Source organism: Lynx rufus, unplaced genomic scaffold (assembly GCF_022079265.1).
Source record: "Lynx rufus isolate CCGP_SWC_20201006 ecotype Redwood Valley unplaced genomic scaffold, mLynRuf1.p SCAF_2, whole genome shotgun sequence".
In the NCBI taxonomy this organism is placed as follows: Eukaryota; Metazoa; Chordata; class Mammalia; order Carnivora; family Felidae; genus Lynx; species Lynx rufus.
Genome location: NW_025814834.1, coordinates 28672752 through 28682574, shown reverse-complemented (window position 1 = coordinate 28682574; position 9823 = coordinate 28672752). Strand labels below are relative to the sequence as shown.

General features: G+C 39.6%; 1 protein-coding gene across 4 annotated transcripts in view; it reads left to right on the top strand.

Moving 5' to 3' along the window:
* The first annotated feature begins 359 nt into the window (after positions 1-359).
* The window catches only part of CREB1 (cAMP responsive element binding protein 1), a 60516-nt gene continuing 51052 nt past the window's right edge, over positions 360-9823 (top strand). For all 4 annotated transcript variants that reach the window (XR_006963070.1, XR_006963069.1, XM_047085948.1 and 1 more), the window contains exon 1: positions 360-445. The gene's annotated coding sequence lies outside the window, so the exon portion shown is untranslated. The remainder of the gene's footprint in view (positions 446-9823) is intronic.

The window sequence follows — 9823 nt, the reverse complement described above, 5'->3', positions numbered from 1 at the left end:
CCGCCGGGTTTTTATCCGCCAAAACGACACGGCGGGACTCAGACCACTCCTCCCTCCCGCCCGTCCCTTCCCACCTTCGCCGCCTCCCCCCACTCCCCGCGGAACGCCTTCTCCTTGGCCGAAGGAGCCCGAAGGCCTTCGGCGAGTTCCGCCTCCAGCGCGGGGGGCGGGGCCGCTCGAGCTCCTCCGGGCCGAGCTCGGCTGTTTCCGTGCGCGGCCGCTGCGCACTCGGCACTGGGCGGCGCTGGCTGGCTCCCTGGCTGCGGCTCCTCAGTCGGCGGCGGCTGCTGCTGCCTGTGGCCCGGGCGGCTGGGAGAAGCGGAGTGTTGGTGAGTGACGCGGCGGAGGTGTAGTTTGACGCGGTGTGTTACGTGGGGGAGAGAATAAAACTCCAGCGAGATCCGGGCCGCGAACGAAAGCAGTGACGGAGGAGCTTGTACCACCGGTAAGAGGAGCAGGAGGAGGAGGCAGGAGCCGGAGAGAGCCGGGGGGACGGAGGGGGGACGGGGAGGCGCCGGACACCCGCGCTCGGGGCCTTCCCCTCGCAGGAGGGGCCGCGGTAAAGATGGAGCCTCCGCCCGAGCCCCACAACATCGCCGCCGCTCGCAGCGAACAAAGAATAATGGCGGCGGACTGGAGCCAGCGGCGGCCGGGGCGGCAGCGACTCTGCCTGCAGCCAGCGGCGGCGCTCATGGCGGGGGGCGGCGGGCGGCGGGCGGGGTGGGAGCCGGCGGCCGGGGGTGTGTGCGGGCGGCCGGCCGCGGCGAGCTGGCGCCCGCGTTCCCGCCGCCGCCGCCGGGCCGGGCCGGGCGCGGAGCCGGGAGCCGGGAGCCCGGAGCCGCCCCGGGGGAGGCCGCCCGCCGCCCGCCCGGCCCGCCGCTGCCCCCCGCGCCGCCCGGCCGCTCGCCCGGCCCCCGCCGCCCGCCTCGCCCCCGGCCCGGCCCGATCTGGCCCGGCCGTCCGCCGGGGCAGCGCCGCCGGGGTGCCCGCGGGGGGTGGAGGAGGAAGAAGGCGACAGTTGAGGGCAGAGGAGGTGAAGGTGCCTGCCTTCCCGGTAGCCTCGGTGTCTGCCATGCCCGCTTCGCGAGGGGAAGCGCTGCAACGTCTGACCTACTCTTCTCTCCACTCTCTTTGTGCAATAAAGTTCGAAACCAAAGGTTTCCTCTCGTTCTGTATTTTATTCATGCCCTTTTCCCCCGCTCCCACCCCATTGGGGACATACTGTTTTCTGTTCTTTTCTGCTTAGTTGAGATGGTGAGAGCCGTGCTTTTTAATATAATTTTTGACTCTTTTCCCTCGCTCTTTTTTTTTTTTTTTAAGGCAGTAGTCATGGAAATGCATTCTTTCGGGGAGGAAGGGGGGGGCTAAGAAAAACATATTTGTAAAACTTTTTAAAAAACTGTTGGGATCCTGTAAAAGGGAAGCTGGTGTTTGAAAACAGTTTCGGTTTTAACCCTTTTCAAAAAGGTAATAATCACTTGAGATCTATCATTCTGAAGCACTTCGTTGAAACGAATATTAGGCGATGCACTTTTGTTTTATATCTATTTTTTATATTTTGGGGGCCAACAATGCCAACCGAGTTTTGGTCCTCCGGATCTCCCACCCCCAACCAAGCTTCCCACATGTCTCTATCTAAACTTAAGTAAGAGATTAATACTAAATCTAAAAATAAGCATTTAGAAGTGTCCAGTGTTTGCTTCCCATGCAGTAAGTAACCCTTGCAGGAGACGGACAATAGTTGAAGCCACAAGGCTTGTTTTTTCTTTGCCTGTTGGTAAAAGGAACCGCAGAAAAGTCGTTGACACGTTAAAGATTAAAAGACAGTTTTTAAGGGACCTGGAATATGACCTATTTAAGTTTGTCATACCTTCCTAAGAAGTTGGAATTTCATCCTAGACTTCGTTTGCATCAGTTCTGCCTTTAAAGGTTTGGTTTAAAAGATAACTTCGGTTGCCAGCTATTGAAATCTTATTGCACTCACGGCTCATTTCCTGATTTAAAAGTAAAGCCAAAACGGTTATTTTAGGTGATACAAAAAATGAACACGTTATTTGTTTTGAAAATACTTACTGTCATAGTGTGATAGCATTGTGATGGATACTACAAGGTTTCTTGTTCAGAATAAATACTGATTGGTAATAGAAGCACTGTCTTTTGATTTTTTTTTCTGTATCCAAGTCACTTTTCCAAAACCTACTTTATCCTAGTGCAAGTCTTAAAAAAAAAAAAACCTTAGAAATTTATCATTGCTGGGAAACTTTATTAAGATGCAGTAAAGAGTTTACATAAGGATTGGGAAGATGATCTTGCTTCCAAACACTGAAGAAATTATAGTATTGATGATGCGATAGTTTGCTGTGTGTCCTGAAGATTTTCTGCAAGCCAGCATCAGTTGAGTAGACTATTTGTCCCTTACAGAGAATGTGTGACAATGACTCTTTGTGAATTTAAAAAAAAAAAAAAAAAAAAGTGTCCTGATGGATTTTTTTCCTCTCGTATCCAGAAGATCTTTTACGTTTTGTTTTATTTATAGATTGATAATCTGCAATTCTTAGCAATTCCAAGTGGAACTTTTCAAACTTTTATATTCATTAATATTTGAATGTTCACTTGGAGCATGGCCACAAGTTATACTTAATGTCACTTCCCAGGTCAGTAGAAATTACAGTTAAATATGCTTGCACCTTTTTTTTTTATTGGACACATGTATTCAGAAAGCAAATGAATCTTTGAGACAGACTGAAAAATGTTAAAAGAACACTTAAAACCAATGTTACCCCTTTTTGAATGACTTTTTTTTTTCTCACCTGAGAGCCTAAGGAAACTTAGAAACCCAATCCATAAAATGGTACCTTCCTTTTCCTGCTTTTTGACATTCATTTTCTTGATTGTATCTAATTAACAGCATTTTTCATTTTTGTAGAGAAGTAGCTTTATGTTAGCTCTCATCCTAAGACATTGGGTTTTGTTCTTTGGATGTCATATGGTCATAGTAAAGCCAAGTATGTATTCCCTACTTCACCTCATTTAAAAAATCTTTTCCTGTTTTTCCACAGTACAGAAAATTGTATCTTAATGCTTACAATGTATCGCTGAAATTTATAATTTCACTTACTCCATAAAGTAACTTGTAGAGACGGTTATAAAGACTTGTTCACAGCAGCCTGTGGCAGAGTCTTACGAACGTGTATTCCTGGATGTACAGTGTCACTTTCCTGATGGCTGCGGAGCTCAAATCTGAATTTAAGAACAGCGAATGGAAAAAAATGCAAGGATTTCTTTTTTCTTAGTCCTGTGTGAACTCATCTCTGCTACAGAATCACTTGAGGCAATAGTTCGTGGTAATTCAAATATTTGGTTAGCATTTACTGTGACAGTGTAGTTAGTGGAAAGAGCACGGGGTTTGGACTCACAGGCCTGGGTTTCATTCCTGCTGTTGCCACCGCTGTCATGTGCCCACCCTCAGGAAATTTTGTGACCTACGGAAGTGCCTTAATCTTTCTCAACCTTAGTTTCCTTACCTGTTAAATTAGAATACCGCCCAATTTATAGGGCTGTGAGATAATTATAAAGTACCTCCTTAGGGACTCAATTAATGATAGCTATTCATTTTTAAGCTTTATTTTAACTTCCTAGCTATGGACCTTCAGATTTCTCCATTCCTCAGTTTCCTTCGTCATAAATATACTCTACCTACCTCATAGAAATGGAGATAGTATATAAGTTAATACATATTAAATGTCAGGCACTTCACAAGCGCTCATCAAATATTGCCTAAAATATTAAAAATTATTCAGTAGTAGTAGTAGTAGTAATACATTTAGTCCACTGGGCCGAAAGCTACAGAGACTCCAGAGATGGATTACAGTGTTTTATCTCTATCCTCAGGAAACTTTGGGGGACATGACGACTAATAAGGCAGAATGTATGTATTTATATTTTCAATTTAATTTTTTTAGTAATTCATTCAGATAGTCCATGATTCACCATAAAGTGTAATACAGCAGGTGGTCATGTGGTACACCCTCACTCTCATTCCCATTGCTCAAGTGTTACCAATTTGTCCTTGTAGATAATTCTATCCATGTAAAGGCAAATATTGTATGTACTCCCCTCCCTGTGTTGCACATTGTTTTTCTTTTTACAAATGGTATTATATACTAAATACACTATCCTGTATCTTGCTTTCTTTCACCTAATACAGCTGAGTAATTGTTTTATTTCAGTATGTTAAGGGCTTCATTTTTTTTTTTTTTTTTTTTAATGAGACAGTTCATCGTATGGATGTGCCTGTGTTTAACTGGTTAGTGAGCTGGTTTTATTTTTGGGTCTTGTATGACCTTTTAAACTAAGGGAATCTGTCATTATGCCTTTATTTTTTTAAATGAAAGACATTTCTTTTGAATAAGAAATACCAGTTTCTGACAGGAAGTGGTTATTTGAACTGTCTTACTACCTTTTTAGCTCCAGTTTTTAAAAGTTTTAGTGAAGTGATCCAGATGTGCATGAAAAGGCAAGTAAGTTGGGTAAGAGTTAACTCACAAAGTGAGTTTAGTCTGAATGTAACTCTTTTGTTGAGATTCTTACACCCTGAACAGACTACTTCTATTATTGCACCAAAAAAGTGTCTATAGTTTTTTTCTCTAAATGAGAAAGAACACCTCAAGTACTTTTTTTTTTCTGCTTAAGCAGACTGTTCTCATGCGATATTACTACCTCCTAATGCTGATTGGAGTACGAGCTTTGTCCCTGTGGCATTTTGTTTTCACATTAACTTTTTCTTTGATGATTTTCTAGTATTTCTTAGTGTAATTATCAGTGAGTTTTATATTTTATACCTAATTAAGTAGCAATAAATATAGCTAATATATAAATAGAAAGAATGCTTGTCTATATGCTTGTTTACTTAGACTTTACTGCTTACATGATGTGTGTGTGTGTGTGTGTGTGTGTGTGTGTGTGTGTGTGTGTGTGTAAGTCCTTGGTCATCCAGTTGGACCAAGTAATACTCATTTCAGCTAGAAACAAAACAGGTTTCAGTACCTCTCTTTTTCTTTTTTTTTTTTGGCTTTTCTAGGTAGCATTTAACTATTTGGTACATTTTACATGCTGTTAGTGTATTTATCTTTAAAATACACATGCTGTAAGTATTTTAAGTTGATTAAACTTAGAAAGAAAATGATAACTAATAATCCTGCAGCAGGGACACACTTAAGGCCTTTATCTTTCAAAAAACAAGTCATTAAATGAAGCTGTTGTGGTGTATCTCATTTTTTGTATGCTCACATTGCCAGTTACTTGAGCTGAAGTTCTTAGTGTAAGAATATTGTCCTACTATTATTTTGAGGATTTACTAGTATTTCATGTTAAATACTAATATTTTGTTTTTACCTGCTCAGTTAGCAAAAGCACTAATCTTTACAGGTTTGGGGAGTTGGAGGTAGATTAGTGAAATCTGCAAAGGCAGAAAATTTTCCTTCTGGAACACATCTGTGGGCGACAGGGAATTAAATGATTTCTCACAGTATGCTGAAATCAGTAAATTGCCTTTTGTGGTAGAAGTAAAGATCATGAACTAAATGGACAAACTGATAATGTGAAAATGACTGTTTTCCGCTGCCAGTTTTACGTGCTAACTCAGTCATTAAACCATAAGAGGTGAACCCTGGTCAACTTTCTGAATGCGTAAGAAGAAAAGATGGTTTCAATCTTATTCTATACCATAATATCTGTAAATGTAGGTTTTGAGACGTGTTTGTATCTTGGATAAAGAGTAGCCATTGGATTTTCTTCACATTCAGAATGCTTCTCCCCCTTAACGTATACATACTCCTCTTTGTTTTGTTTTGCATTCTTAGCTCTGCCAGATGTGGCCTCAAAGATAAGTTATGTTATATTTTACCTAGAGTTTTACTCACCTGTTTTCTAGTTTATCAGAAAGAAGAGGGGGAAGAAGGTTAGTCATTCATATTCTGGTATGTATTCCTATAGATAAGTAGAAGACAGTATTTTACATCTCCAGTGATGAAAAATTACCTTCAATATATATTTAATCAGTTCTTGGGGCTAGCTCATGAATTTCAATTTAAAAAAAGTAGTACTTCTTGATAAACTTTTAAATGTCTGAGTTGCTTTTTCTTATGCTGGGGTAAAAGTAAAAAAGGAGTTTACCACGAATGTGATGGGCTGTCTGAACAAAGATGAAAAGCATTTATCAGTTTTCTTTCTGCTGTTGGATTAATCTAGGATCTCTGAATAATCTAACAAAGAGCAAGATTGGGAGAGTAAAAGATCTGAGGGATCATTGGTGAGTTTCCTGCCTCAAGGAAAGAAGTAAAGACTGACCTTTTGTTGTAGAAGAGAGAATTCAGTAGGAAGTTAAAATTGATAATGATGTTGGTGTAGGAGTAGAGGGTAGGTCTGAAAGTTGACTTACACCAATGGTAATAGGAAATTTCTTTCCAAAAGGTTAGTGAATCTTCTCTGAAACTGAGATTGCTTTCTTAACTTTAAGACTATATCTAATGAGCTGGTTATCTGTGTGAGTTTCTGGTTATGATTTTATGACCATATAAATGTAACTAAAAATGTTTGTAATTCAGCCAAAGCTGAATAACCATTATTTCTGAGGGTCATTATCCCTATTTGTGTAGATGGTTGGCAATAGGAGACTCAGAAATATCACTGAAGTGAAAATTATTGCTTGTTCCGAACTATTTGTATTCTTAAAGGGGTATCATTTCTTTAAAAGTTATCAGTAGCAGCTTTGTTTGCTGTGACGAATAATAATGATGCTTTGGTTTTACTTACTGTCGTTTATCAGCCTAGTCATTTATTCAGTGAACATTTATTGACCATTGACTTTAAAGTGAGTGAAATAATCATAAGAAGATTTATTCAGTTAAGTATTTTTGTAGATGTTAAATGAAGCGTCATGCTAGTTGCTGTAAACAGTAAAGCTGGAGAACCTTCAGGAACCTACAGTATAGTAGAGATGACAAAAATCATGTAAGAAAGAAGGATTTATACATGACGGAATATCAATTTTTCACTACTGTCTTGAAGGGCTATACAGTTTAGAAGAGAAAGAGTTTGGTGAGGAAAAGTTTTATGAGAAAGACAGAATTTAAACTGAATACTGAAGAACTTGGATAGGTAGCATTGAAAGGCAATGTGTTCTAGGCAGTGGTAAGGACAACCAAAATGAAGACATGGAAGTAGAATGAGGTATAAATCAAGAAATAACAACTTTGAATGAAACATTTTCATTTGAAGCACTATATTTGAGAATTATTTCTTATGAAGAATTTATTATGATGCTCGTATGAGTATAGTGTATTACTCATAATACTCCACCATATTGGGGGAATTCACGCTTAACAAACTTTTACCATTAAGGGAGGGAGTAACTCCTTCATTTTTTGCAGATGACTAAACTGAGCTCTGGAGAACTTAAATGATTTATTTGCTGGAAGAGCCTCTTCTCTGAGCAAGAAATAACAGTAAAGCATAGGCTTCATCACTTTTTTGTAGCATTGTCTTTTTCTGATGAAAGTTTTCACGTTTCTAGCTTTATTAATGGTCTAGAATTTTTGTTTCTAAAAGTACTATATAGTAGTTGCATAAATAGGTATATAAAAGTTCACTTGGAGGAAATATTCTAGCCAAGGTATTAAAAAAATATACTGTTATCTTACTAATTAGATCTACATCAGGAGAAAGACATGATTTGTTTTTTTCCATAATTTGTTGTATTTCTGTCATTTCAAACTGGAAGTTTATGGTTTTAAATCATTGTTCTTAAATATTTTTTGGAGGGAATTTATAGGCAAACTGGTCATAATGATTAGTTTATAATTGCCTAGCCCTTTTGTATATAACACATATTTCATCTGTTATTAGCTTGTAACCTCTTTGAGAGAAAGTTTCTTGTCTGTTTTAAACTGTAGTCCCCATAGTTTTTGATGGAACACTTCTTATATAATAGGCACAGAAAACGTATTTGTTTAATGAATGATTCCCTCTTGGGATGGTCACAGCTTTGAAATGCAGGATTAAAAACAGTTCCTGTAGAGTTGCACAGATTAAAGGAAGCAGACATACATGCTTTAGATAATTAAAACTTACTGAAGTTAAAGGTTTATTTTTTTAAAGCCAAGGAAATTATGCTCATTTTCCCATAGCTTAAAAAGAAGTTTTTCCACTTTGAGTTTTCATTAACCTCTGATGCCTTACTAATACTTTTTGCCTCTGAGACTTGAGAAATGGCATAAGATTGTATAAATCAAAACGACCTTGCCAGAAATCACTACCAGGTCAGTAAAAAATAAATAAGTAAAGTAAAATAAGTAAGCTTTATAAAAAGGGGCTCCTGGGTGGCTCAGTCGGTTGAGCGTCTGACTCTTGGTTTTGGCTTAGGTCATGATCTTGCGGTTCATGAGTTCAAGCCCCTCGAGCCCTGCTTGGGATATATTCTCTCTCTCTCTCTCTCTCTCTCTCTCTCTCTCTCTCCCCCTCTCTCCCCCTCCATCCCTCCCTCCCTTCCTCCCTCCCTCTTTCTCCCTCTCTCTTGTTCCCTCACTCATGCTGTGTCTCTCAAAATAAATAAATAAACTTAAAATAATACATCTACCTGAAAGATTGGACTTCATGTTGATTCTTTTAGGAGTAAAAATAAAGATACATAAAATTGACGTGAATCTTTAAGTAAAACTTTGCTGTTGTCTGTTTGTAATTTATCAGCTTTGTAGCTTAACCATGGCTAATGTTTATTTTTATTTTTTTAAGTTTTTGAGAGAGAGAGCATGAGCACGTGAGCCGGCGGGGGTGGACAGAGGATCCGAAGCAGGCTCTGTGCTGACAGCAGAGAGCCCGATGTGGGGCTCGAAATCACAAAGCCGCAATCGGCCACCCAAATGACTGAGCCACCCAGGCGCCCAACCATGGCTAATTTTTCAGTGTAGTCCAGTGTGTCCTTGGTCCCTTAGGTGCCAGGCTTTTTCTAGTGAGCAAAACATAATAAAAATGCTTAGCACGTGGCTTAATTGTTCATGCAGTTCCATTGCCAAATATACAAAGAATTCTTCACATTTTCTAATATTGGAGGCTGTGTGGTATAGCCCTGCACAGTCTTGCAGATTCCTTGCAAATCTCTCAACATGTCTAGTTCTCCATCTGTGAAGTCAGAACTAAAAGCAGGATTCCTGTCTTATGACTTCTCCTGTAACATGTGCCGTCTCACTTCAGGAAAAGTGAATTTTCACTCTTCCATGTCTAATTTGTAAATAATTCACCAAGAATAGCATTTCAAAATTTAGTTCAAAACAGAGCTGTCAAAATAATAAATGTTTAACTTTATAAACACACTTGGATATTCATTTTCCATTTGAATGTAGTGATTTTCACATAGTCTCTCAGGTTTTATTGAGTAAATGAAGTAGTAGGCTTTAAATATTTAACTTCAGAGCGTAACTTTTGTGGGTCCTTACAGTTTTAGCATTGAGCTAGTTTATGAATCAACTTAAAATGTTAAGAGTTTCACTCTTTAGTCAACACAGAAATTGCTTTTCTAAAAGTAACTGCATGTAGGAGGTGTGTAATCCTTTTATCCTTAAGTCCTTTAAAAAAAATTCAGCTCCAAAAAATCCATTTAGTGGAACTTCATATGTAGAAGTTTATATAGGCTCACTTCTTTGAAATGCTTAGGTGTAAAAAACTGTAAACATAGTATTGCATGGGAAAGGAGAATGGGAAGTAATGGGATAAAATGTTATCTAAAATAATGCACAGTCATGGTTGCTTCCTTGCTAAGCAACACTGT